The sequence below is a fragment of the Tamandua tetradactyla genome, chromosome 14, assembly GCF_023851605.1.
Source record: "Tamandua tetradactyla isolate mTamTet1 chromosome 14, mTamTet1.pri, whole genome shotgun sequence".
Lineage (NCBI taxonomy): Eukaryota > Metazoa > Chordata > Mammalia > Pilosa > Myrmecophagidae > Tamandua > Tamandua tetradactyla.
This window is the reverse complement of record NC_135340.1, coordinates 19,898,972-19,926,694: the sequence shown is the minus strand read 5'-3', so window position 1 is coordinate 19,926,694 and position 27,723 is coordinate 19,898,972. Positions and strand designations below refer to the sequence as shown.

The window sequence follows — 27,723 nt, the reverse complement described above, 5'->3', positions numbered from 1 at the left end:
CACCACCACAAGCATTTTTGCTTCATGCTTGTGGTCAAGGTTAGGGTCATTGAGAATGTCCTTTGCAAAGCCAGAAAGTTAACCTACAGAGAAATGTCCTTGATTTGCCAAAAGACTCTCCAGAAAGAGAAGGAGCTATGACTATGAAGCCAGAGGTTTCTAGCTGTCCTCACGCTGCTAGGAAGCAAAAAAACCATTTCAGCATCACATAAGTCTGTTCGCACAGAATCGCAGCTCCTCAGAGCTAGGTAGAACCTTATTGGTCACAGACCCCAAACTCAAAAGCTTACAGAACTCAGTGATCAGACTGAAGCAGGTGGGAGGGAGCTGGGTTAAAGGGAAAGCACAGTACCAAAAAAGGGGTGCCTCCTACTCCATTCTAGCTCACACTTTGCCATATTAAAGAATATAGGCCCAATTCACCAAGTCTTCCATATTGCAAAAGAAGCCAGATATCTGGGTTTGAAAAAAAAGTCTTGCTAACAAAACAGGGCTTGCAGACAAATTTGATCTGTGAGCAAACAGTTTTTAACTCCTGATCTAACGCAACCTCTTCATTTAACAACAACAAAAAAAACTAATGATAACCTTGCCCTCTTCACAGCACCTTTTCAGTTTGGCCTGCCATGGTTAGGAGAGAGAGTTGTTGAATTGTTTCTTTTTTCTCTGGGTTGGAATTTTCCAATTAATTAATTTCAATTTATTAATCCACCTGTTTCAATGCAAGTTAAAAGCGCCCTGCAGTGGCCACTATGTTGCACTGCCCAGATCCCCATTAGCACAGTTGGCAGACCTCAGCTCTAAGCCCCCTTGAAATTGTTCTCAGTTGAAGACAACTGCCTCAAGTCACCTCCTGGCAGCATCCAGCATCCAGTGATGGGTTGATACACACGTGTAAAAGCCCAGCTTCCTTGACCCAAGTCAAGACACCTCTGCAAGTCTGTACCAGCGGCGCAGCTCCCTGTGGCATCCTCTGAGGCTTGCTGTGATTATATCACAGCTCACTTCCCCTGTCCCAATCCTGCTTCTCTCCCTTCCCCTACATGCATGGTTCCCAAGAGCACTCCCTAATCAACCTCCTGAATGTTTTCTTTGCCTGAGGGTCGGCTTCCAGGAGAAGATGACCTACAACACAGTGTACCTCAAGCTCTCACTGAATGGGTGGTTCAGTAGTAGAATTCCTGCCTTCCATGCGGGAGACCCAGGTTTGATTCCCGGATCATGCACCCCCGCCCCCCCCCCAAAATATATCTCATTGAAAATTTCACTTCTGAAAGTCCACATTTATGAAGTCAAATCATATTTTTGCTTGTTTGTTTCACAAATTTCTTTTATTGTCTTTTTTTAAAAGTTGGGGTTTTTGGTTGTTTTGTTTTTTTGTATGCTGCACAGAAGGGTCACAGTTCATTCTTTTTCCATGTGAATATCCTGTTTTTGCAGTACCATTTGTGAATTTTCGTTTGGTTGGTTAGTTTTTATTTGTTTTGCTTGTTTGTTTTTTGGGAAGTGCGCTGGGGATTGTATCCAAGTCTCCCACATGGCAGCAAGAATTCTATCACTGAAACACCCTTGCACCCCTTGTTACTGGTTTTTGAAAAGTGATTTCATAGTAGATGCCTCTAGTACCATGTCACATCCCCTCAGCCACCTCTGATTTGAGCCGCTGCTGTGGTACACAGTTCTAGGAATTCTGACTGTCTTTGCATGGACAGTGCCCCACCTCAAGCATAAGGCATGCCCTCTTTGCTTTTAGCATTGGGCCCTTCTCTGATGCTACAGGGGCCTATGGCTTCCCTGAAAGCAAAGCCTGGAAATGTTTATGTTTATGGTAGAGGGTTGGGAGTTCGTGGATAAAAGCTCTGAGTCTTCTGTACTTATAGGAAGTCACAAAACAGCAGCTCCCATAACTCACCTCCTCAGCCTTGTACCCCTCCTTGTGTTGTATTTCCTGTTTCCTCGCCTCCATCTGCTTGCTCCCTCACTCCTTTTCCTGGGATCATGTCCCAAGTAAACCAGATAAGGATTTGGTGCAGGTAGTTTAAGTGGAACCCAGGCTAAGATGGATACATCTCCTTACCCCCTTTCTTTTTTTAATCAAACAATACAGAAAAGTACAATAGTAAAAGCAAAAGTCACTTTCCCAAACATCTTCCAGCCGTATTTCTACTCATTAATGATCATTTATAAGTAACTTTAAATAAACTGGATCAACCCATCTACTCTATTCAGATCCTTTAAACAGCAATCTTCCTGAGTACATTTAAAATTCAAATTAACTTCTACAGTTGTTTCATTTGTTCATCCATTCAGTTAAGAAATGTTTGTGTTAGATCTTCTACATGTAAAGCACATTATAAAATATTGTAGGTGACACAGAATTTTCACCCAGGTGGTATTTCTAAAATGGATACCTGGGTTCAAATCCTGCCTCTGCCATCAAGCAGGAGTATGACCTTGAGCCTCATTTTTTTCTTGTTTGTGAAATGGGAATAATAAAAATAACTATATAGTAAGGTAGTTGCTATAAGGATAAAATGAGATATTCAAGGTAAAGAACTTGGCATTATGCCTAACATATACTAAGTGCTCAGCACATTTCAGCTACCACAGTTATTTCACCTAACATTAACTGCAGGCCCACTATGTGTGTAGCATGGATCCAGGTACCACGAGAGCTGGGAAAAATACATTTGCCCTCAAAATCTAGATAATGTCCGAATGCTGTTCCACTCAGCAAAATTTCAACAGCTTGGAGCCTGGTCAAAGTCACCAGGGACTTGAGGCACCAGGAAAACATCCAGCTCCCCTGCTTACTCCCTGTGACCATGGAAAGATTGAACTCACCTGTCAATTTGGGGCTGGTGCCAATTTTAAGCACATTCTGCCATAATGGGAGTTAGCTCCAGACTCCGAAAGATGAGTCGTATACACAGGGTTTACTGGTCCTGTAGAGAAAATACAAATCAGAAGAATGATGAAGAGATATAAATGCCTGATTTGCTCAGCTGTCTAAGCAAATACCTTGCTAGCATGGAGAGTCACATTGTGTTTCAACTCCTCAAGAAATACACGGTCAGACAGCTGCTCCCCAGTATGAGTGGCATGTTCAGGGGGAGCTGCTATGTTCTATAGTTTGTAGTCCACACAGCATAGCCAAATACTTTCTGGATGCTCAATAAATATATTGACAATTGAACACCTGTAAATTTCTTTAACTATTATCTAGGCAGGGAAAGGATGTTTTAAGAAGTGTGGAGAAGGGACAATCCTTGTCCTGGAAACCGTGGGGTCAACAATGGCTTTCTGATCAAAAACGGGGAAAGAAATGTAAGAGAATAAGGTATCAGTGGCTAAGAGAGTTCAAATAGAGTTGAGAGGCTATTCTGCAGGCTACTCTTACGCAAGCTTTAGCTAGATATTGCCAATTACCATGGGTTTGCGAAACCCCAACCAAAACCATTTCTGTTAACCTTCAAGAACACCCAAGGCTCTATCTGAGAGTCTACAAAAGTCTGACATACCAAGATTACTTTCCAGAAACCTACAACTTCCAGATGGTTCCTGGGTCAGATAAATCCTGAAACCCAATGTGGCCAGCCTCTCCAAGAACATCAATTAGATCCATCCACCCCCATCCCATATTACCAACACTCCCTTCCAACATGAAAAAATTAAAAAGGGCAGAACCCAAGCCCCCTAAAGATTTGTAAAAGTGTCCAAGGATAAGAAGGAATTATAATAGAAGGTAGGATTCAACAAGTGAGTATGACTGCTGAATCATTACATCGACATTTTAGTCTCCAGTGTCTTGGAGCAGCTAGAAGGAAAAACCTAAAATCGTGGAACAGTAACCCATACCAAACTCCGAAATCTGTTTTATATCTACTTGTTACAATGTACTTCAAAATGTACTGCTTTTTTGCATGTATGTTATATTTCATAATAAAAAATGTGTAGAAAAAAAGAAGTATGGAGAATGTTTTGGGCACTGCACCATATTTAAAAACCTAACTCTGAAAGCTTTCTGCTTATGCTTTGTAAAGTGCTTTAAAAGAAAAGGAGAAACAAAGGAAAATGAAAATGATGATAAAATCAAATTAGCTTCACGATGCAATCCCACATTGCTGGGTAGGCGTGGAATGAAGGTGGATGTAAGAGTAAGACGTCTGCTACTCTGTGCACAAAGGATTGCAAAACCAAGAAATCTGAATTGGAAAACATATTCTATGGTGATGACAAGAACAGGTGGGAAATGAAATTGTTCTACTCCTGGAAGCAACAAGCCACTGCCCAAAGACATATTTTGTGTGAACGGTTTGTAATTCAATAACCACAAAAGAACTGTATTAAAATTAAATTAGAAACACTGGCAACACCAGATCCAAATTCTACAAAGTAACAATTAGCTGCAGCTCATTCTCATTCAGCAGCTTATTCATTTGCAGTTCATCACAGTCCCCACCACCTTCTATTTTCTAGCTCCCACTAAAGATTCCTGTTGCCATTTCTCGTCTGCCTCTACAGTTGTTTTTCTTACAGATAAAATTAGGAGGAAAATTAAATATTTTTGCACTCATGTCCCTATCAAAACTGAAAAAAAAAATGGAAGAGTCACATGTTTCAAGAAATATTACATTCCTCAGCCTTCTTATATTCCTGGAACTTGTTGGCATTTTAGTTAGCAACCTGCATTAGTTTCCTGTTGCTGCTGTAATAAATTACTACAAACTTAGTGACTTAAAACACCACAGCCTTATTATCTTACAGTTCTGAAGGCCAGAACCCAAAACGGGTCTCATGGGGCTTAAATCCAAGTCATTGGCAGGGCCACCTTCCTTCTGCAGGCTCTAGGAGAAAATCTATTTCCTTCCCTTTTCTATCTTCTGGAGCCTTCTGCATCCCTTGGCTTATAGTCCCCAGCCAACAATTACGTCACCCTGACCTCTGCTCTCTGCTCATCATTTCTCCTTCTGTGACTCATTCTCAGTTTCCTGCCTCCCTTACTTCCTGATAGAGATGCTTGTGATTAGATTGGGTCCACCTGTATAATCCAGGATCTCCCCATCTCAAAATCCATAACCTAGTAACACCTGCAAAGCCCTTTTGCCATGGAAGGTAGCATAGCCACAGGTTCCTCAAATTAAAACAGGGCCCTCTTTGGGGGATCAGTATTCATTACATCACACATTCCATCACAGAGGCTGGGGATTAACCACTGCTTCCAAGGGAATTTCTAAAGAAAAAAAGGTCAAAGGGGGAAACAAATATTTCAAAACTTTCCAGTTCAAATTCAACTTGCTCAAGTTTTTTTTAACTTAAAATGAGGGACATAAGGAAGTAAAATGGTGGGTGGGCATATGTCAGCGTTTGAGTCTCTCTCCAAGTCTAGAGAATTCCCACTTTTACGGTTTGGTGGGAATGAGAACAGCTTCCCACGATAGGAAATAATACACTGGATACCAGCTCTCCCATTTTCTTTTTCAGTTCAGGCACAGAAACTGGCTCCACCAATCAGAAATAGCCCCATGGACTTGGAATTGAGAGCTGGTAGCACAGGCAGGAAGGGACAGGAAACTTTCTCTCTTTGGCAAGGACAAAGGCATCAACAGCTTTCACACCAGAATTATTAGTTCTGCATGGGCATTTTTCCTGTCCCTTTTAGTTTTGGGCTTGGTGTTACACCCTCACAATCATTCTGTGAACTAACTACCCAGAATATTTAAATAGGCTCCATTTCTACTTAGAGCCAGCTTCTTTTGCTCACAGCTAAGAACCCTGACTCAGGCAGAGAGCATCTGACTACAAAGATAGTATAGGGGTTATGGGCTCTGGGGTCAGTTAGCCCTGGATTTAACCTCAGACCTAGTGCTTTCTAGCTGTGTGACTCTGGCCAGGTTTCTTAACCTCACTAAGCTTCGATGTCATACTGACAGTGCTGACTCGGGCTCCCGGGGGTGTGAGCATGAACAAGAAAATGCACGGCAAGCTTAGTCCTGTGAGTGGTGACAGCTCAGTTAGAAGCAGCTATGAAGAATTTATAAACTTAGAGTTAAAATATCAGTGCCCCTCAATATTTGTTTTCCCCTTTTTCTTTGGTAAAAGAATTCCCAAATTTTAGCTGGGGAGGTGGCCACATGCGATAAAGCGTATCCCAGCCTGTCTTGAAGCTTGGTCTCCTGGGTGCTGAGCTTCTGGTCACACGGGGGTGGGGGTGGGGTATAAGCAGAAGGAAGCGACCCCCAGGAAGTATCCTTAAAAGGATGGCTGTGCCCTAACTTATCTCTTTCTGCTAACGGGAAACGCGGACAGGACTGCCGAAGCTCAAACAGCTTAATTAAACCATGAGATGGAAGCCAAGTGCCGGTGGACAGAAAGGAGAACAACGTGAGAATTGTGGGGCTCTCCCGCAACCCTGGGCCTTCAGGTCTCTGAGAGAAAAATAAGTTCATCATTTGTTTAATCCTCTCCCATTTGGGGGTTTCCACCACTGACAGCTGAATCTAATCCTGACTGGACCAGAAAGAGCCTTTAGTTTACCATTAAAAACAAGAATCCCTTCTACAACATTTCCAAGGCTGTCACCCAACTTTTGTTCAAGCACTTCCAGTTATGAAGGCTTTAACTACCTCACAGGGAGCCCTATTTTTTTTTAATTTTTTTGTATTCCATAGATAATAAATGAATCTTTGCAAGAGAAAATACGTAAAGAGTACAGAATAATACAATTTAAAGTATGAAAGTTCCTATCATTCCCCCTGCTCCCATCTCATTTCCTTCCCCAGAAGTAACCGCAGTCAACTATTCTTAAAGCTACTAAGACTTTATAAATCTTAGAGTTAAAACATCAGTGCCCCTCAATATTTGTCAACAGTGGGGTAGGGGGTGGCATTTTTGTCCCATCTCAGTGCATTTACATTCATACAAGTAGTGTAACAGCCGTAGAAATACAGAGAAGGAACCAAATAAAAGAGACTCCACAGCACTCAATAACTGATTAGATAAGGGAATGGTGAAATGGAGAAGAGAAAGGAGTAAAAAAAATTAAATCCATACAGGAATTGACCCAGATTCAAATCCTGGACCATGCACCCCCCTAAAAAACTTAATCCAGGGCTCCAATCTGGGTGAAATTGGGCAACAGTGTCACGGGCAGAAAGAGAGCACATCACAAACAAGAAGAGGAAAAAGAGGAGAAAGGACAATAATAAACCCAGTTCTTATTATTCCATTATCAGTAGAGGGTTGGAAATATTAGCCTGGAGCTACAGCGAGGACAGCAGCCTCACACACACAGGCCAACAGCAAAAACACGTATGAGAATACTAGGGCAGTGAGAGGGAGAAAAGAGAAGGGCCCATGGCAGATATTTAGGGGAGCTTTTGTCTTTAGGATAGAATGATAAAATACAAGCAGATCCCTAAAAAATGGGAAAAAGATCAAAGGTGATAGTGGAGTTATACAGAGAAGGTAGGGTTTAACAAATGACTATAATTGCTGAATCATTATATGATATTTCTTTTAGTCTCTAGTACCTTAGAGCAGCTAGAAGTAAAAACTTAAAATTGTGGTATTATAACCCATACCAAACTTTGAAATCTTTTCTACAACCAATTGTGTGATGTACTTTGAAATTGATTGCTTTTTTGCATACATGTTATTTTTCACAAAAAAGAAAAAAAGAGAAGGAAGAGTACAACAGAGAAGACTGGATTTGACAAATGAGTATGACTGCTGAATCATTCTATTGATATTTCTTTTGGTCTCCAGTGTCTTAGAGCAGCTAGATGAAAAATTGTGGAACTGTAACCCATACCAAACTTTAAAATCTGTTCTATAATTACTTGTTAAAATGTACTTGTAAATTAAAAAAAAAAAAAGAAAAGAAAAAGTTTGAAATGAGTACTTTGTTTTAAGTAAGAAACACAAGTTTTGAAATACTACTACCAGACAACGAGAATATTGAATCATTATAATTGGTATAAATTATATATTCATTTTCTGAACATTTCTATTTCTGATTTGCTAGCAACCAATTTTAAACACTGAATAAACTATATCAATTCTCTGGTGTAAAAAAAAAAAAAAAACAAGCAGAAAAGAAGGTAGTTATGTCATTAGGAAAGTAAGGGAGCATATCCTTTATAAGAGAATGTATTTTTTTTTTAACTTAAAATATTGAAGTAAAAGTTTGAGAAAGAACTTCAGCCAAAGTCGTGAACAGTCTCAAGTTTATCAGGCAGCTCAGCAGCTTCAGTAGGTGACTAAGGATGAGGTCAGTGGTAAATTTTGAGAACCGCTGCCTCACCAAGCCAAGAGGGTGGACACAAGGTTGCACAGAGTTGAAGAGGATGTAGGTGATGGGGGAGTGAAGCAGTGTGTCCGCCATGTTAGGCAGGACAGCCTAAACTGTGCTGCGATCACAGCATAGATCCCCAAATCTCAGTTGCTTAACACAATAAAAGGCTTACTTCTTCTTCTCAAAAAGTTTGAGGCAGATCAAAGAGCCCTCCTGCATCTCGTAACTGTGCCTTCTGGAACACATGGCAGAGGAAATAAAGAACAATGGAGGTAGCACACTTGCTCTTTATTGCCACAAGGCAGAAGTCACACATGTCACCTCTGCTCATGGTTCATTTGCTAGAATGAGTTATGTGGCCTCAACCTGACAACAAAGAAGCTGGAAAATGTACATGAACACAACACAAAGGACACTTGGTGAGCACGGACTGTCTGCCACAGGCTCCTTGTCAGGAAGACAATAGAGCAGGGGAGGCAGCAGGGAGGAGGGGAGCCTATGTTCATATAGGATAAAGAGACCTGAGAGTGTTTGAGGAGGAATAGGACAAAAGCAGAGAGGGTTCCAGTTATCACCGTCCAAAGGAACCCTGAGTCCATCTCCTTATATAATGGTTAGCCCTTTCAGACTTGCATCATCTTTCCTTTGAAAAGCCTGCTTCCTGAGACTACCTCCAAGCCTTTGCTAGAAAAAAATTGCCTGCAGCTAGATGCTATACCTTTTCAAATGCATAATACCAGAGAACTGCTAGTCCAACAAAGGCTGTTAAAATGGGTTCATGACCATCCTGTAAAGTAGAACAACCATTTCTTAAACTTGCAGTTTGCAGAAGGCTTTAAATACACAATATCATTTGAATTTTAATATAATATTGTCAGATATACACGGCACATAGAACTATTATTATTATCATCATCAATCCTCATTTTACAGATGAGAAAACTCTGTACGTATAGAGAAAGCAAATGGCTTACTCAAGATCACCGGCTGAGGCTTGGTTTTGGATCTTCCAATTCCTAGTCAGGTCCTGCTCTCCATCTGCCGCATATCTCTGGGGGAAGATATAAAATGGCTGATACTCTCTGCAGACAGAGTGGGCAATGAATGTATTACATATTTTGAATAGACTTGTTAAATTTATTTTCTTTAAAATGAATTTGTCTAAACTTTAAACAATGGTTATCAGCAGCTTCCTCTCCAACTTTGGGCTCTAGGAGAGTTTGCACTTTCTGTCCCAATTCTGTTTGGGAGCAGATTTAAATTGGTATAAGAAATGAATGGCATCACAGCTCAGCTCCCTCCCACATGCAACCTGCTGTGGAGACATTTTGCATGTGACTCAAGTTCAAACCGATGGGGCATGATGAGCTGATGGTGTGTGCTGTGCCTGGGCCAGTCCTTTCTGTGTACCTCAAGAGGAGTCTCGAAAACACTACAACATCAAAGAATTGGTAGGATCACCATCCACTGGATGCTCATATGTTATTGATACTTTGTATTCACGGTTCCATTGAAACATCACAAAAGTCCTGCAAAGGAGGTATTGATCTCCATTTACAGAGGCCACAGAATTGAGGCAAATTATACAAGGTTCTATAGCTGCAAGTAGCATACTTGGGATTCAATGTAAAACCCATCTCTTTCCAAAGTCTGGACAATTTCTACTGTTCCACTGAACCTCCAGCTGAGACACCATGAGGAAAATTAAACTAGATCCACAACAATCTTCTTGAAGAATGGTACCAGTGCTTTTCTAACAGAGTCTATTTTCTCAAGGAAAAAGAAAAAGGATGGATGGATGTATAGACAGATAGCATAGATAGATACAAATGGATGGATAGATTATACAGATGATAGGTAGATAGTTAAGTAGATATGGTTAGATGATTTAGCTAGATAGGTAGATAAATATATGATAGGTTAGACAGAAAGATATAGATGATTAGATGGCTAGATAGATAGATAGATAGATAGATAGATAGATAGATAGATGTAGAGACAGAGATACTATAGATACTGTTTAGAACACCCTATGCATGGTTTAGATCTCTGAGAATATGTTGTCCTATGTCTTGAGAGCAATTGGTCAGTACTCAGGCCAAGACTTGAACAGAAGCCTGGGAAATGGTATCCTAGAAGTGACAGGAAAAAAGGGAAAGAGGTGCCACAGGCACCTAGGCCACAGAAGAGATCCTTGTTGCTCTCCATGCCAACATTCCCTTCCTACTTATCTAGGTTTGTGTTTTCTTATCATGATTTAAACACAGAGAAGATTTGTGTGGTGCTAAAGGTAGAACTTCAGAGGTTTTGTTCAAAACAAAAATAATAAGCTTGTTTTTTTCCTCTTCTTCCAACAGCTGGTCCTAGGTCACAAATGTGGAGACAGTTGCCACTCAGACTGAGATGGCTCCTTTCACCTGAGGCTCACAGGAAGGAGGCAGCAGAGTGGCAGTCCCCCCACAAGCAGAGGCCCTCAGTTCATCCACCTTCTTGGCTACTGGAGTTCATTTCCACCTTCACCTCACAGCCACTTGTAAACTCATCCCTGAGGCCCAGAACAGCCTCTGAGCCCATATTTGCATGTCAGGGGTTGTGTACGTGAGTCTCTGCTCATGCCACGATTAAAACTCGAAGTACCTACTATATTCAGCCTTGAACAGCTGCCAGGTCTTTGCAGCCAAGTTGTTGGAGGCGGCTCTCCAAACTGCCTGACACAAAACATGAAGAAAGATTCTGTGGAGGTCAAAACCCTCAAGCCTTTTAGAAACGTGATTTTCAGACAGTCCACCTCAGTGACAGCCCTGCACAAATAGGCACCTTTCCTTATTACTGAAACCCATTAGAATGAGCCACAATATCAGGTTGTATCTTCACGGGTTCCTCTGAAGTACTAATGTGAAGCAAGGGTTAGGGTCCTGAGACCCCAAGCTACCAAAACAAATAAAGGAAGCCAACAGGAAAAATCAACATGGTGGCCACAAGCCCAGGGACCTGGCCTAGGCAACTACTGTGACTCCAAGTAGAAGACTCAGAGGCCATTCTGGTCCCCCCCCCACAACCCTAATCTTCAAACATAGTTCATGTCACTGAAGAACTAGGCTTTAGTTTTCATTTTCTCTAAAATAACTACAAAGGAAACAGTGAAAGTCACCAGATTCAAACAGCCCTCTCAGAAACAGATGTGAACTCTGCTATAAGGTACGGGCCTAAGGGCCTCCCTGGCTGACTCAGCAAATGGCTGACCTACCTCAAATACTCTGTCTGGGTCGTGCTGACCTAGCCCATACCTCTGAGGCTAGAATAGAAAGTCGTAAGCTTCCCAGAAAAGGATATGAAGCACAGCACTTTGGTGAGGGGGATGGGCCAAGCCTAGTTATGGTGTACCCAGAGAGACAATCAAAGTTCTACCCCGAAACCAAAGATGAATGTAGGCTACTCCCAGCGCTGTTCTCCTCCCAGCAGAAACCTGGGAATTAGTTTGACAAAAAAGACACCCGCCTGGACCTGGGCCAACTTTGTTACTGGAAAAGGGGAGGGAGCCTATGGGTGGGGATGGGAGACTAAAGAAAGGTTCGTTTCAGTCTCCCATGAAAGAGAGAGTCTTAGCCACGCCCTCTACCCTGCCCTTTGCACATTCCCTTGCCCCACGTAGCCACTGCTTTTGCCCAGAGTGCTTTCTGGGCTACAGGTCCCAGCTTTGCTCAACTGAGGAAACTTGGAAGAACTTCAGTAATTCACATGAAGCAAGATGGCAGAGCTGGCTCAGATCCCAGGTCTCCTGACTTTTAGCCCAATGGTCTTTCCTACCAGAACATAGATGACTCATCTTATCTTTTCAGCCCGAAAGAGAAATATCCCCAGAACCTCCGTGATTTCATTCAATAATGGAATCTTAGAGTTGACTGAGATCCCAACTCCAAGGCCATGTGATAAGGAACAGCCACCTGAGTTGTGTTCCTTTTCCTTATGTGAGTGCAGATAGAGGAGAGACCTTCCCACTCAGTAGAAGAAATTGAAGCAGGAGATCTGAAGTGACTGAGCGAAAGATCACACAAGCAGTTGAGGCAGGAGATGAAAGAGGAGAGACAATCATTGCACTTGCCAGCTCACAGCAATTCTCCACCCCAATCCCAGCACCCTGCAGACCAGTGGGCGTGCATCTCTGAACCCCATTTTCCCTAAAGTTCCAAGCATCCCAGCCAGACCACCTTTCTCCTCCTTGTGCATCCACTCTAGAAAAATGTACTGTCCCAACCCTGCAAGAAGACCAATGAACTGATATATTAAATAGAATCTAAGGGTGGGAGCCAGATTTTTTTATCTTCTTTATGTGGCCTCCAAGTTCTAGGCCAAATAAATATCTCCAGAGCTGAGGAATTTCAGGGTACATAGGACAGGAGGGCTTAGACCTGGTGACCCTTGGGAGAGGCATTAGTAGGAGAGGGTGGGCACTGTAGGAACTGATGCCAGGATTCATGGCTCACAGCTGCACAACTAGTTCTGGGTGTTTCTGATCACCAGTGGGCTCCCTCCTGCCTAACTATGGCAGGCCACCGGGAGCCTCCTGAAACACAGAGAAAAATCTGCCGCCCGACACGTTCACCCTGGCTGTTTGGCTGTTGTGCATGCCTATGGGGCAAGCAGGCTATTTTTGAGCAGATTTCATAAGTCCCTTTGTAGCTGCTGCTGCTGCTGATTGCACATGTGTTTCCAGCTTCGTTCCTGTGGTGAGAATGTTTATGGAGACAGGCACGTTGTCAGAGAATTTAGAGAAGGCAAGATTTAGAGATTAGGAGCACAATTTCCATGTCTAGACAGAGTTCACACAGGCAGCATCTGCTCAAGTCAGGGTCTCTGGAATTTAGCAACTTGAGCTGATCACTCTCTGAGCCATTCATCCCATGCATGAGAATTTACCATGAAATCTCAACGGCATTGGCAAGGGATCTCTCTAACATCTTTCCTGAGAGTAAAGCCAGGGAGGATTTCTGAGCCTTGAGGTAGGAAAAAAATCAAAAGTATCAGAAAAATCGGTGAAAGGCTGCATCCATTTTTCATTTTGTAATCTTAGCTATTAAGCCCAGTTCTAGCCTCTTGTCACAGGCTACCTGTTACTGTCTCAGCTGTTAGGGTCATTTTTATCATGAGGTTGGTTTCTTTTTTATTTATTCCAATTTGCTTTCTTCTTTGTTCACCTTCTCAGTTTTGTCAGCCTGGTGACAAGGCTGCTCATCTAGTTTGTTTTTAATTTATCCCTGTGCTCCTCTTTTCCACCTTCCCCCACTGTGGTCAGGCTCCAACAGAAAGCCCAGTTACTGTCTGCATTCTGCTTTAAGTTTTGGATCCCATCATGTTTGAATAGCTCTCTCCGTCAATCCTTCCTTGTAACCTTTGACTCCACTTGTTCCTTGCCCCTTTCACCCCGTCCCTCTCTCGAGGCTCTTATCACTTCCTGTGTTAAGATTGTTTATCATGATCTGCCTCGGGGCAGGGTCTGTGCCTGAGTTACTCTTGTTTCCATCACAACCTTCTCTGGATGGTGTTTTCTAGAAAAATAATACCAGCAAACAGTTGAGTCCATGCAGCAGGTACTGGACTCATGTTCTAGCTGCATTTTTTTTTTTAATTATCACTTAATCATCATAACAATCTTCTGATGAGGTTGTTATTGTTTTCTCAACTTTACCCATAAAGATCCTGGGTCTTCCTGGTGGCAGAAACAGGATTCACATTTAGTTCTGCTCGCCTCTGGAGTCAGAGTGCATAACTCTTACCCTGCTGTCTTCTCGAGGTATATTGGAAGAATTAAGGGCTGAACAAATAAATATTCAAGATTGCCAGGTTTCTGGTCATTTTTCCTTCTCATATATACTTCTGGCTCTTTTCTGGCTTTTAAAGAAACTGGAACCCCGATAAGAGTTCTAGGATCTCAACCGAGAAACCAACTTCCATTCTTTCAACCACCGCTGGGGACTTCGGCACACATTGTCTTAGCCTGGCAGGGCCTTTGCCGACTTATTCGCCCATTAGGCCCTGGGACCAACGCCACTGCCCACATTACAGGTCTCCTCAGCTGGCCACATGGCAAAGGCTGGCCAGCCTGCAAAGCATGCATTATACCAGCCACAGCTGAAAGTGGATAAATTGAGTCAAGCCCATGATTTTCCCTGGAAAGTCAGAAGTTGAGGCCAAGAGGGAAACTACCAAAGGTAGAAAAAGCAAAACCAACAAACTTCTCACAGTCCCAACCCTCCTTCCATTTATAAAATAACGAGCCAATTTTCTGGCAAGGCAACCACAGAAGTCTACGTTTCTCTGAAGTTCTTCAATAAATCTGACTTCCATGAGCTAAAAGGGTCAAAAGGATGCAGCTTCCTCTGGTCAGGCTACTAGCCTGGGAGGAGAGGCAAGAGCTTACATTCTAATGTTAGCCGCATACCTGTCTTCTGCCAGTGCATAGTCCTGGAAACTGTTACCCAAGATGTCCGTGCTTTCATGCATAGACAGAGAAATGTCATCCCAGTCCATCTTTGGAGGTCACCACCGTTTGGAGGGGGATGGTGGGATGGTGATGTGAAAAGGCATCAAGGGCAATTCAGGGACAACCTCTGCTGTTGTTCTGCTTTCCCCACCTCCCAGCCCAGGCCTTGACCTGAGAATGAAAGCAAAACATGGCAGTGCCTCTGGATCTGCCTTGCCTAGTTTCTCATAGTCACTTCTGTTCAGCAAGAATTTCCCCAGCTCTTTCCAGGTGCTGTGCCAGCGCAGGTCACTCCAGGGGATAGAGAGGCAAGAAACTGCCAAGGGTTATAAAAGGTGAAGGGGTAAGTACTTACATTGCCTCCCTCCCCCTGTTATTTAAAGAGAATCCTAAATTGCTCTTGTCTTTCCCTCTCTCACTCCTCCTAAACAGGAATGGGATCTTAGTTTCTAGAAAGGAGGCTAAGTGATTCTCATGAGCAAAGGAAGAGAAGGGAGAGGGGAGGATAAAGGAGAGAGCTTGGGTTTAGGATGGTCCAGAGTAGCTTGGATTCAAAAGACTGGAGGACTGGGGGATAAGTAAGATGCATCCATCTGGCTTAGGAGTTGGATCCTATGAAATAATCTCAGAGAGATACTGGCAAATAAAGAATTTTTTCTAAAAATATTTTTAACTGCACTATCTGCAGAACTCTGTTGCTGCAGTTATGGTTCTATGCAAAAACTTTCATATACCCCCCACCTTCAATTTTTTCTTTCTTAATCATCTGTAATTTCATGGATTTTATACATTAATAGGGAGGTAAGACCTAAAGTACATTGTGGAGGATAGACAATGAGGCACGGTCAGAAAAGGGAGGGAGGAAACAGTCCATGAAGACTTCAAAGAGAAGACAGGAAGAAAGCTGGGTCCTGAAGTTTGGAAAGAATATGAAGGGATATGTTTTCAATGACTTGATAGCTTTAATATGGAAAGATAATCATTAGGATGAAGTTGCAGTACCCCGCTTGCTCTCTTGATTCTTTAATTCCTAACTTCTTCCCTTTCCTCCTTCCTACAAAGTTTAAAAGTTGAGGAGAATACAGGCTCCTTGAGGAGAGGGAGGTTTTCTGATATGCAGTGGTGAGCCCACAATAGGTGCACAGAAAAATGTTTGCTAAATTGAATTAAGAATTCAAGTTCCCCATATTTCATATGTCATAGGCAGATCTCACAAGATTGCATCATGTAATAAAAGGATATCATCTCTTTATGTATTACAACCTCAATTTTCAAAAAAAGAAAAATGTATAACCATACATACATATAAAAAAAAATGGATAACCAAAATATCAATAGTGGAGTTCTGAGTGATTTTTATTGTCCAAATTTTTATAATAGACATGTAGTTTCCCCCCAGAAAACCTTTTTGTAAAACAAGAAAAAGAAGGTCAGATGTATTGGGATAATAGAATAGTTCTTTGTAGGACACTGGAATCGTATGAACATAGACCTGAGATACTGAGAAAGATGCAGCCAGGGAGAAAAGTATTGAAGAATTCCCTTCCCACCCTCATACGGCAACCTCCCTGGCAATGATGGAATATATTTTGCTGGTGGTTATGCCAGTTTACAAGAGAGAACAGATGCACTCTTCCTTCAGTAAGGAAAACATACTTGTTGTTAAGCTCATAGTGCTATATAAACTTCTCCAAACCTAAGGAAATAAGTCCTCTTCTGAACAAGCACAGGCTTTTGTTCTTGTTTTGTTTTTTTTTTGTACCCTTCTTGACATTTATCACTTTCCACTTAGCATTGCATCATTGACAAGAGAACTGAAATTGAAATCAAAAGACAAATTCACGACCTCACTCTGCCGCTTACTAGCTCTAGGACACTGGGCAAGCCATTACCCCTTTCAAATGTCACTTAACTTTCCATTCAAGGAATGCTGTACTATAAGAGTAATAAAAGGGAAAGGAAGTAAATAATCAGAATGAAGAAAAGACACAGAGCAAATAAGCTCCTTATAAGGGTTGATACTGCTTCTGTCATTGAATATCAATTTGGCTCTGAGTTTCCTGGCATCCATTTTTCTTGCTATCCAGCATCCAATCACCCTTTCTATTTGCCCCCTGCTGTTCTATTTTGAGGAATGCCCCATTCATCTTGAGAGTGGTTGTCCCTCCCACTGTGGACATCAAAGGGACTAGCTCCCAAAATGAAGCTTGATCAGGAGCTTTTTCCCAGATTGAATCTTGAGTGACCCACCATCTTCAAGGCAGTTGGACATCTTACTCACTTCGGTCCAACAGTGTGAGAAACAGTTCCTGTGGCCTTGCTTTCCAGAGCTCCCTTGTTTCCTATCTGCTTTCCAAACTTGGTCTTTGAGCATTCCATCTATTTTATGAGCTCCCACTCTTATCATATAACAGTCGCTTGAGTGGCAAATGAAGTGAGTTTTGAAAAGCATAAATGACTTGCCTGATGCCCCTGAGCTAGCCAGTGGTACAGCCAGGTCTTGTATTTAAAACTTTTGTTTTAAGAATCCTTTTAACAAATTCCACTTTTCTGCCTAACATAGCCAGAATCAGTTTCTGTGGTTTGCAGCCCAGACTCCTGGCTCATTCACAGGGTAGAAATAGAAACGTGATAGTTTATAAAGTTCTCATATCTGAAAAGAAAATATAGACCATTTCCTCACAGGAGAAATGGTTTTCTTGGGACTAATTTCAAAAAGTAATTTTTCAAGGAAGGACACATTTGGGGGATGCCATTAAGTGGCTGTGCAGGTTTGAAAGGATGTATGTCCCCTAGAAAAGCCATGTTTTAATCCTAATTCCATTTTGTAAAGGCAACCATTTCTTCTAATCCCTATTCAGTACTGTGTGTTTGAAACTGTAATTAGATCATCTCCCTGGAGATGTGGCTCAATCAAGAGTGGTTGTTAAGCTGGATTAGGTGACGACATGTCTCCACCCATTTGGGTGGGTCTTGATTAGTTTATGGGAATCCTATAAAAGAGAATGACAAGAGAGAAAGCCAGGGGAGATTCGGAGAGAGCAGAATGACATAGCCACGAGAAGCAGAGAGTCCATCAGCCAGCGACCTTTGGAGATGAAGAAGGAAAATGGCTCCCAGGGAGCTTCATGAAACCAGAAGCCAGGAGAGAAAGCTAGCAGATGACACCATGTTCGCCATATGCCCTTCCAGATGAGAGAGGAACCCTGACTGTGTTCACCATGTGCCTTGTCACTTGAGAGAGAAACCCTGAACTTCAGTGGCCTTCTTGAACAAAGGTATATTTCCCTGGATGGCTTAGACTGGACATTTCTATAGAATTGTTTTAATTGGGACATTTTCTCAGCCTTAGAACTGTAAACCTACAACTCATTAAATTCCCCTTTTTAAAAGCCATTCCGTTTCTGGTATATTGCATTCCAGCAGCTAGCAAACTAGCACAGTGGCATAATAGATTATGTCCCTGACAATGGATGACCAGATACTCTTTGAGAGCCAGGGACTTGATGCTTTACATTTAGTTTACCTATAGCACATTGTTCATAATACTACTCAGGGTTTTGTTTTGTTTTGTTTTGTTTTGTTTGCTGAATGAAGAAATAAACTAACGAGGCAGCCTTCTAGAAACTTTTGTCATCTGGCATTCTCAGTTTTCTACCATCTTTATCTAAGAAGGACACAGAGATTTCATAACAATACCCAAGACCCTCTTCTTTTCCTAGCTTCTACACGCACCTTCAGCTATGATACAAGCATTAGCAGACTCTACATGCTCCCTTTTACCAACACTATGAGCATTTCCCATATCTCTTGATTTTTCTTTCTCCCTTTCCACCAGCAAGAATACTCTCTGTCAGAGACTATCCTCTGTGCTTCTGTCCCTTTCCATTCACCTCGTCCAAAGCCAAATCTAGTCAAAATGCTTCCACCACCCCTGATGTGAAGCATCATGACCACTGCTGAGTGGCTAGAGAAGCAGTGGAAGCAATTCTGCTTGGTACGATCCTCATTTCACCATCTCTATTTTTGAGTAATATAAAAATCTGTTCCAACACCATCAGGAAACCAAAGTACCACAAGAGGTCTGAATTAAAAGCTTAGTGCCATCTCAACTCATTAGCATTTCTATGGATGGCCAGGCAGATTCCTTTCCCCTTCCCCACAGCAAGGGATTCCTTGTGCTGAGCCTGGCTCACCAACTCAAGGCAGCGGTCCTGGAAAACAGACCAGCTAATGCAAAAAGGGAGATGTGAAAAGGGAGGTGGAAAACCAGAGCAGGGGCCGCAGGTGGCCTTTAGTTGAGCCTCAAAGACATACCCTTTTGCTTTTCCTATTAAGTCTTTATTTACCCTGAAATTTACATGTTTGGCTGCAGTCCAAGGACTAGCATTTTGCGAGAGAGTGAGCTCAGCCTATTTTAAGCCTATAATAATGAAAACTAGAGCTACTTCTTGTTCAGCCTAGCATCTCTCAATTTCCCAGGGAAGGAGAAAACATACTCTTGCTTTGTGGTCTGAGGATGCAAACTTAGCTACTTTCCCATCCCCCAAAGTTACTTTCCCACATTTCCAGGCTTCCCTCTCAGGTCTTCCTTCCCGCCCCCTCCAAAAAAAAGCAGAGCTTTAAACAGTTTGAGGGTGGAGTGGGGGGACTCACCTGAACACTGGGCAATTTTATAAATGTTGAGTTACATGAGGTCTCGGGTGTCTGGGAAGTTGGGTAAGCATGTTCTAAGGCCCAACAATCATGGTGTTGTGGTTTTTCTTAAAAGCCACGGATGACAGATGTCTCTGGGTAGCGTCGAGATGGTCACTCTGATTCCTTTTCACAAACGGATCACGATGAAAAGGCCAAATGGCATCTTAAGTGCAGCAGCATTTGCCCGAGGTGGGGAAATGGAGTGGGAGTGGAAGGCGGAGAGGAGGAAGGAACAGAATTATATACCTGAACACCAGGTCAGGGGACACCTGTCATCTGGCCACTTTACCACTCACCCCACACCTTGCCATAATAACCATTCAGTGTGCCAGGACTAAAGAAAAACCACAAAGTGGTGCGCAAAGAGAATTGGACCTGAAATAATTCACGTAGGAATCCACCTCTCTAAGAGCCTTAACAGGCTGCTGCCACCTTAAAAGAATGTTCGCATTATTGTCACGATCCTAAAATCAATCGGCAACAGGCACTTGAAGCTCTCCAGGAGATGAAAAGTGTGCGGTTTGCTTGTGCTTCCTTATCAACAAAGTTTTGATTTTCGAAAACACTCTCCTATCTTGAAGGTGGATTTCAAAAAGTGTCCCAGTCACAATTCTTTTCGATTTTGATCTTCTTCCTGATATAGACATATAAATTTTAAACTCCTGTTTGTTATGGGTTGGACTGTGTCCCGTAAAAAGACACATTCTAATCCTAACCCCTGCCTGGTCCTACGAATGTAACTCTATTTGGAAATGGGGTCTGTGACCCTTAGACAAGGTCAAAGTGGATTAAGGTGGCCTCTGAGCCAACACGATTGGTGCCCTTATGTGAAGGGGACAACTGGACACAGACAAAGGTGAGAACCCCATGTAGAGACTCAGGCAGCGAGTGCCATGGATTGCAGGCAAACCACTGCCAGCAGTTAGGAGAGACATGGAACAGATTCCCCCCTAGGGCCTGCAGATGGAACCTGGCCCTGCCAACACCAAGATTTCAGACTTCCAGCCTCTAGACCTGTGTGACAATAAACTCCAATGGTTTTAAGCCACCCAGCTTGCAGTACTCTGTTATGGCAGCCCTGGGGAATAATACACCATCCTGTGACAAAAGGCGAGGAGAGCAGCTGAGGTTGGCAAGAGGACTATGGGCTGGAAGTTATGGGGCAGGAAGGGGGTGGCCTCTTCACCACCCCCTCCCCTGGGTCTACGACATCCTCAAAGTACATGAGATTCAATCCATCTATTTCTGAAAATGAGGCTAGTGAGACTCAAAAGATTCCAAAATCACTTTAAGGAATACGCTGCAGATACAATCCTCTGTACCTTTGTGCCTCGGATTGAGTACTTCCAAAAACAAGCATTAAAACAGTCAGTAGTTTAGTGGTTAGAATGCCTGCCTTCCATGAAGGAGACCCGGGTTTGATTCCCAGACCATGCACCCCGCCAAAACAGTTATCCTTCTATCATTTATACTTCTATCAACTCACATAATTCTCACAATGTCACCAGAAGTGAGTGTCATTATGCCCACTAGAAAGATCATGAAACAGAAGCTGCGACAGGATGACTGTTTTGGCTAAGAAAGGTCACATCACCAATATATGGCAGATGTGGGCTTGAACCCAGGCTTTCTGTCCCTTTCTACTGCATCACAGCTGCCTCTCAAATGTATAGTATTCTACCCAGATGTAGGAAATGATGAAGTGCAACAAGTACCACATTTCACTCCAGGATCCCCATCTAAATCAAGGGGTGCAAACTTAAAAGCCTTCAAGAGTCTGGCCCTGTGGAGCCCTGGTGAACCGTAAAGCACGTGATCTATCCAAGAAGGCCGTCACCACTCAGTTCCAGCTCAAAGTTGCCATAAGAACGGGATGTTCAGTCTTGCCAGGGATTCCAATTTTTCAAGAAAAGCTAGCAATTTGAGCATGTATGCACGTATGCATGAGAGAGAAAAATTACTTCATTTTAAAATCAGGACAACTAATGGACACATTTGAAGCCACTGTACAGACCAAACATGCTTTGGGAACAAATCTGGCCCTTGGCCCAGCAATTTGAGACGATGGCAGGTGAAATGAAATAAATTGTTCTCCTTGGTTCCCTAACAAAGAGCCCCATCTCCACTTTGAGCTTCCTTCTGATTCACTTCCCTGCCTGAAGGCGCCCAGCTCCTGAGCATCTCCTCCAGCTCATTGCTCATCCACCTTCTTCCAGCGGGAAGCGGCTGTAGTGGAAAGAGGCTGGTCCCATGGACAAGAGAAGTGGGCTCACTGCATCCCACTGACCTACCCGAGCCTCAGCCTCCTTGGCTGAACACCTCTAATGTAAATAATAAACAGGGCAGGGTGTTTTGCAAACTTTACAGTGACACGTGAATGTCAAGTAGAATTCATTCTGGCCACAGGGGTACCACTGAATTCCACTCACACCAGCATTTAGGAAGACCCCTCAAGAAATTCATCAGTCTCTCACTCAACTGTTTAATATGCAATATCTATGCCATTCACTAGATATTTAACCACAACTTTCCTGCATCATCAGGTATTGGTATCAACACCCTGTTATCAGCACTTCACACAGGGGTTTATTTCTCCAATGAGAGTGCAAGCTCCAGAAAACAGAGATTACAAACTCTACTTCCCAGAGTCCACCTTAGCCCCCTGTTAAAGATTGGTGATTCTCAATAAAAACATGCCAACTAAATTAATGGGTAGACAGCCTGGCAGATATCTAGATGTTCTGCATTAGCCTTCTCCTCCTTTCCAGTCTCAAAGAGGGAATTAGGTTTGTTGAAGAGTAGAATATGACAGGTGACTTACAGGGAAACTGAGGCAAGTTTGACATGGAAGAAACCAAGAAAGAAAAGAAGTTCATATCCTGCAAAGATTTCTGACTGAGAAGTAATCTCAGGGGACTTAGCAAAAGGGAATGGAGACAGAGAGATGAAATAAGGAATTCTGAGTCCAAATAAGGACAGAGGGATGTTTTGTTGCTTCCTAATTCTCCCCCATCCTGCCACCATTTCCTTACCTAAAACAAGCGAAGAAAAAAAAACCTGCACCAAAACAACAAACAAGAAGATGAAATGGAATTCCAGCTAGAGACAATCTCAGGACAGAGAGAGGAGGAGAAGGAAACAGCGACAGATCAGGAGTTCCTTGCTTGCTACCCGGCCCTTTCCAGGTGTTCAGGGTGCCTGAAACATCCTATCAATCCCATTACTGAGACCCAGGTCTTCCGGCAATGCCCTGTGGGATGCGGAAAGGGAGCATCTGCCCAACCCACCCAGGCTTACTGACACCCTTGGCCTAGAGCCAATTAAGAGCATATTCACATGAATGCGTGACTAGAAGCTTCAGATTACATGCCAGGTGGAATTGGCTCCATTTCCACTTTATGATCTGGATAATTACCAGGTTTCATTAAGTTCTTCCTTGTTGGCTGGGCTTTCCCAGCTGAGTTCTAATTTTACTGACAGTTAGTTTTTTTCTTTTTACTCTGACAAAGCCAAATCTTTCAAGAGGTTAACTGTTCCTCCCCAAACTCCGATTTGAGAATTATTGAGTCAAATATCACTGCCTCGCACCCACCTCTTCTCCCATCTTCTTCTTCAGCTACTTCAATTCCTTACACACCCTTCCCTCTCATTCTTTACCTCTTTTCGTGTATCTACATTAGAGAATTTTGGCCCAGGAATCTACAATGAATAATTTTGATATTTTACTTCCTGGTGGTCTAATATTGGTAGGAAAATATTATTTGTGGGAGGGTCACTGTGGCTCAGCAGGCAGAGTTCTAGCCTGCCATGCCAGAGACCTGGGTTCAGTTCCCGGTGGCTGTCCATGTGGGGAAAAAACAAAAAGAAACATTATTTGTAAGGCTCACAACAAAAACAAACACAAAAATTAACAAAAAAATCCTAAGAAAGTAAATTCAAGCTTACATTAGCTTGAACTCCAGGACTAAATCCACAACTGTAAGGCCATGGCTCTTTCCCGTATACCATACTGCACCCTTAGAAAGCATCACCATATCCCCTTTAATGCCACGTCAACTTCCGGCAGACCATTCCAACTGAAGCTCCGGAAGGAAAAGTAAACATGGCTCCTAAAGCTCAGAGGATGAATTGACCTGCAGGTGCCCACGGTCTGCCTAGAGGAACACCCTCTTCCACCTAGCCAATCCCCACTCCCAGCTGGCTGTGGGTTCCTATTAAAGAGCAGTGGGGGTGGGTGGATGCAAGGGTAGTTCAGTGGTAGAACTCTCGCCTGCCATGCCAGAGACCCGCGCTCGATTCCCAGCCCATGCACCTCCCAAAGCAAACAAGAAAAAACATACAAACAAAAAAATTCAACAAATGGCACTGTAATAACGAGATACTCACATGGAAAAAGAATGAAATGTGACCCCCACCACACAGCATACAAAAAACAAAAACAACGGTGGGTTTGTAGTGGCACATGCCTCAATGAAGGGAGAGAGTAAGTGCTGGGTCCAGCTTCATAAAGGACACCGGAATTCCCACAGGAGGTCTGTCCTGCTTGGAGAAAAGCTGAACTTCATGAATTTGGCCATGAACCCTGCCTCCTTCTCCTCCGTTGCAAAGCCTTCTCTTTTCCCTTCTCAGCACTTCTCTAGTCTTTCAGCTTTTAATTTTTATTTTCTTCTATTTCCTCACTCTTTCCATTTAATTTTTATCTTTTTGGTTCGTATTTTCAGTTTTTAATCTTTAATCCTTTTTATTCTTTTTACTCTCCAATTCATGGGTTACTTGTATTTTGTCTTAGTTTTTAAATCTTCTTTGTTTTTCATATTTTAACCTTTTACCTCATCGGCTTATAACATATCTTCTCTTTTAAATCTCATGTACTTTATCTTATTTTTGAAAGCTTAACCTTTTATCCTTATTGGAATTTTGAGCTTATTTTCAACTCTTCTTTCACTTTTCTCTCGCTGTCCGTCAACTTTATAGCTTCCTAAGTTTCTACTGTTTTTTTAAAAATTAGTTTTATATTGGTCAGCAAGAAATATAAGAAAAGAAACCCCACACCATAAATGGGAGTTTGAAGGTCTTTTTTCATTTTGGCTTCCCACTGCCAACACTGACTTTTTTTTTCCTTTTAAAACTTTTTTTTTATTGTGAAATATAACATGTATACAAAGAAGCAATAATGTTTGAAGTACACCATAATAAGTACTTATAGAACAAATTTCAGAGTTTGGTATGGGTTACAGTTCCACAATTTTAGGTTTTTCCTTCTAGCTGCTCCAAGACATTGGTGATTAAAAGAAATATCAATACAATGATTCAGCAGTCATACTCATTTGTTAAAGCCTAACTTCTCTCTGATAACTCCTCCTTCTCCTTTGATTCTTCTCTCAATTTTTAGGGATATTTGGGCTATGCTCCTTCTAACTTTTTCATGTTGGAAAGGGATGTCAACAATTTGGAATAGGGGGATAGAATTAGTTGATATTCTTGGAGAGACTGGTACCTCTGTGTTTTAGGACTTATCTGACCTAGGAACCATCTGGAGGTTGTAGGTTTCTGGAAAGTAATCTTGGTATGTGCAACTTTGGAATAATCTCAAGATAGAGCCCTGGGTGTTCTATAGGGTTAACAGGGATAGTTTTGGTTTTGATTTGGCAAAATGTTGTAATTAGCAATATCTAGCTGAAGCTTGCATAAGAGTAGCCTCCAGAATAGCCTCTTGACTCTATTACAACTCTCTTAGCCACTGATACCTTATTTTGTTACATTTCTTTCCCCCTTTCGGTCAGGAAGATGTTGTTGATCCCATGGTGCCAGGGCCAGGCTCATCCCTGGAAGAGCCAGGGAGACTTTCACCCCTGGATGTCATGTCATGTGGGGAGGGTGATGATTTTCCTTGCAGAGTTGGGCTTAGAGAGAGAGGCCACATCTGAGCAACAAAAGAGGTTTTCTGGAAGTAACTCCTAGGCACAACTATAGGTACAGTTAGCCACTCTGCTACAGAAATAAGCTTCATATGAGCAAGACTCAAGATCAAGGTCTTGGCCTATTGACTTAGGAGTCCTTAATGTTTGAGGGGATGGGTTTCCCCAGTGGTGAAGTTTAATAGTTCCTTATTTTTCCTTCAGTCCCTCAGGGAACTTTGCCAATACTTTTTAATTATCTGCCCAACATACTCTGGGATGTATCTGGGTATTACATAAAGCTATATAGAATTACAAGACCTCATCCCCATTCTGTGCTCCATGTATTTGGGTTGTTTAAACGAGCTAAGATTATGTACTACAGAAAATTTAGGTTTTGGACAAGATAAACCTCTCATCCTTTGGTCTCATATAGTAGATGAAGTTCTAAATTACAGACAATTTAATTTATACCTGTATTCTGATTTACTTTAGTCCCAACCAGATCAGCCTTGTTTTTATCTCTAATTGAAGCCTGGTCTCCTTTTTTGGTTTCTTTAACAGTTGTTGTATGTAGCAATGCTGACTTGCAGAGCTTCAGAACTCCAACTCTGAGTCTTAGACGTCACACAGGTACCCAAAGTTCCAAGGAGATACCAGGTTATGCATATATAGCACAGCATCTCAAAATCTAGAAATAACGTTACAACTCTGGACTAAGTGTGACTACTATAAGAGCTTAAAATCTGGGCCCCAATTTTCTTATAAATATTTTCTGAAAGAGACCGTACAAAAATTGTTCTTTTATTTTTGGCTTATTTTGCACCACATAATGTCCCCAAGGTTCATTCACTTCATTGCCTGCCTCACAACTTCGTTCCTTTCTGTAGCCACGTGATATTCCATCATATGTATTCACCACAGTTTGCCATTCTACTTCTCATCCAATGTATCCTTCAGCTACCTCCATCCAGTAGGCATCATGGATAATGTTCAAACAATCCATGTCTCACATTATCCTCACACTCTCAATCATCAACACTCAAGTTAAGACAATTTTCATTGCTTCAAAGAGAAAAATGATAAACACACCCTCACAAGATAGAAAATTCAAACCTCCCCTACCTCTTGCCCACCCCACCCCCATAATTATTTACCCCTAGTATTGCTGTGATACTGTTGATGTCTTCCTTTTAAATATAGACCATAGAATGCAATAATAGCTTTCCCTCTATACCCCTCTATTACTGACTTTTTGTACAAGATTCATACCTTTGAAGTAGTTCATGCAAGAACTTATTTATATTTGTAGTTTTAATTGATGGTATACATGGTTCTATACAGCCCTTTCAATCCTGTTCACCTTCAATATGGCAATACTACTTAAAAACCCACTAATGAACTGTCTTCACTTCTGTCCATTCCCTTACACTTAACTGCAGTCTCATTAGCCAGTGTTCACCCATCTCTAGCTTCTGTGTATCTCTAGGTCCCCCATATTCTACATTATAAGCTTCAGAGTTTATCTTTACCGAGGTCATAATAGTGAATTCATACAGTACTTATCCTTTTGTGTCTAGCTTGTTTTACTCAGCATTATGTCCTCAAGTTTCATCTATGTTGACATATGCTTCAGGATGTCATTTCATTTTACTGATACATAATATTCCATTATATGTATATACCACATTTTGTTTATCCACTCATCTATTGATGAGCATTCGGAGTGTTTCTCTCTTTTGGCAAGTGTGACTAATGCTGCTATGAACATCAGTGTGCAAATGTCTGTTCTCTTTCAGCTCTTCTGGGTATATACTGAGTAGTGGTATTGCTGGGTCATGGGGCAACTCAATATTTAGTTTTCTAAGGAATCAGCAAACTGTCTTCCACAGCACCACTCCCACCCCTGACTTTTATTCATATTATCCTAATTTTAAGGATGATTTTAAAACACTTCTTTTCTGAATATGGAAAAGGGGAATCCTAGAAGGAATTCATGAGGCTTGATTAGAATCAGAGGTATTAGTGTGAATTGATGGCCTATGTACTTGTATGTGTATATTATATATTATATATGCACACACATATATACATACACACACACATATACACATACACACACACATATATATGAAATATATAATATGAATATACACATACACAATCACACATATATTTACTTTTCTGGCTCTGTCTGTTGTGAGAACAATAAGATCCCAGTAGTAACAAGCACATATGGTGCCCAGAGTTTGGTTTCTAAATACCATTCAAAAACTAAACATTTCAAGCCTATTTGGAGAAATGGCTGCTTCTAGGACTGAGGCAGAGAAAGTACAAGATGAGTCTAAAAT

The 27,723-nt window shown here is 42.0% G+C and overlaps 1 long non-coding RNA gene across 1 annotated transcript in view; it reads right to left on the bottom strand.

Moving 5' to 3' along the window:
* Window positions 1-27,723, bottom strand: part of LOC143655666 (uncharacterized) — a 325,146-nt gene that overhangs the window by 36,748 nt on the left and 260,675 nt on the right. Inside the window, exons 4-5 of the long non-coding RNA XR_013162210.1 lie at window positions 9,271-9,347; window positions 2,845-2,945 (exon numbers count right to left, since the gene is read on the bottom strand). This is a non-coding gene — a long non-coding RNA (uncharacterized LOC143655666). The remainder of the gene's footprint in view (window positions 1-2,844; window positions 2,946-9,270; window positions 9,348-27,723) is intronic.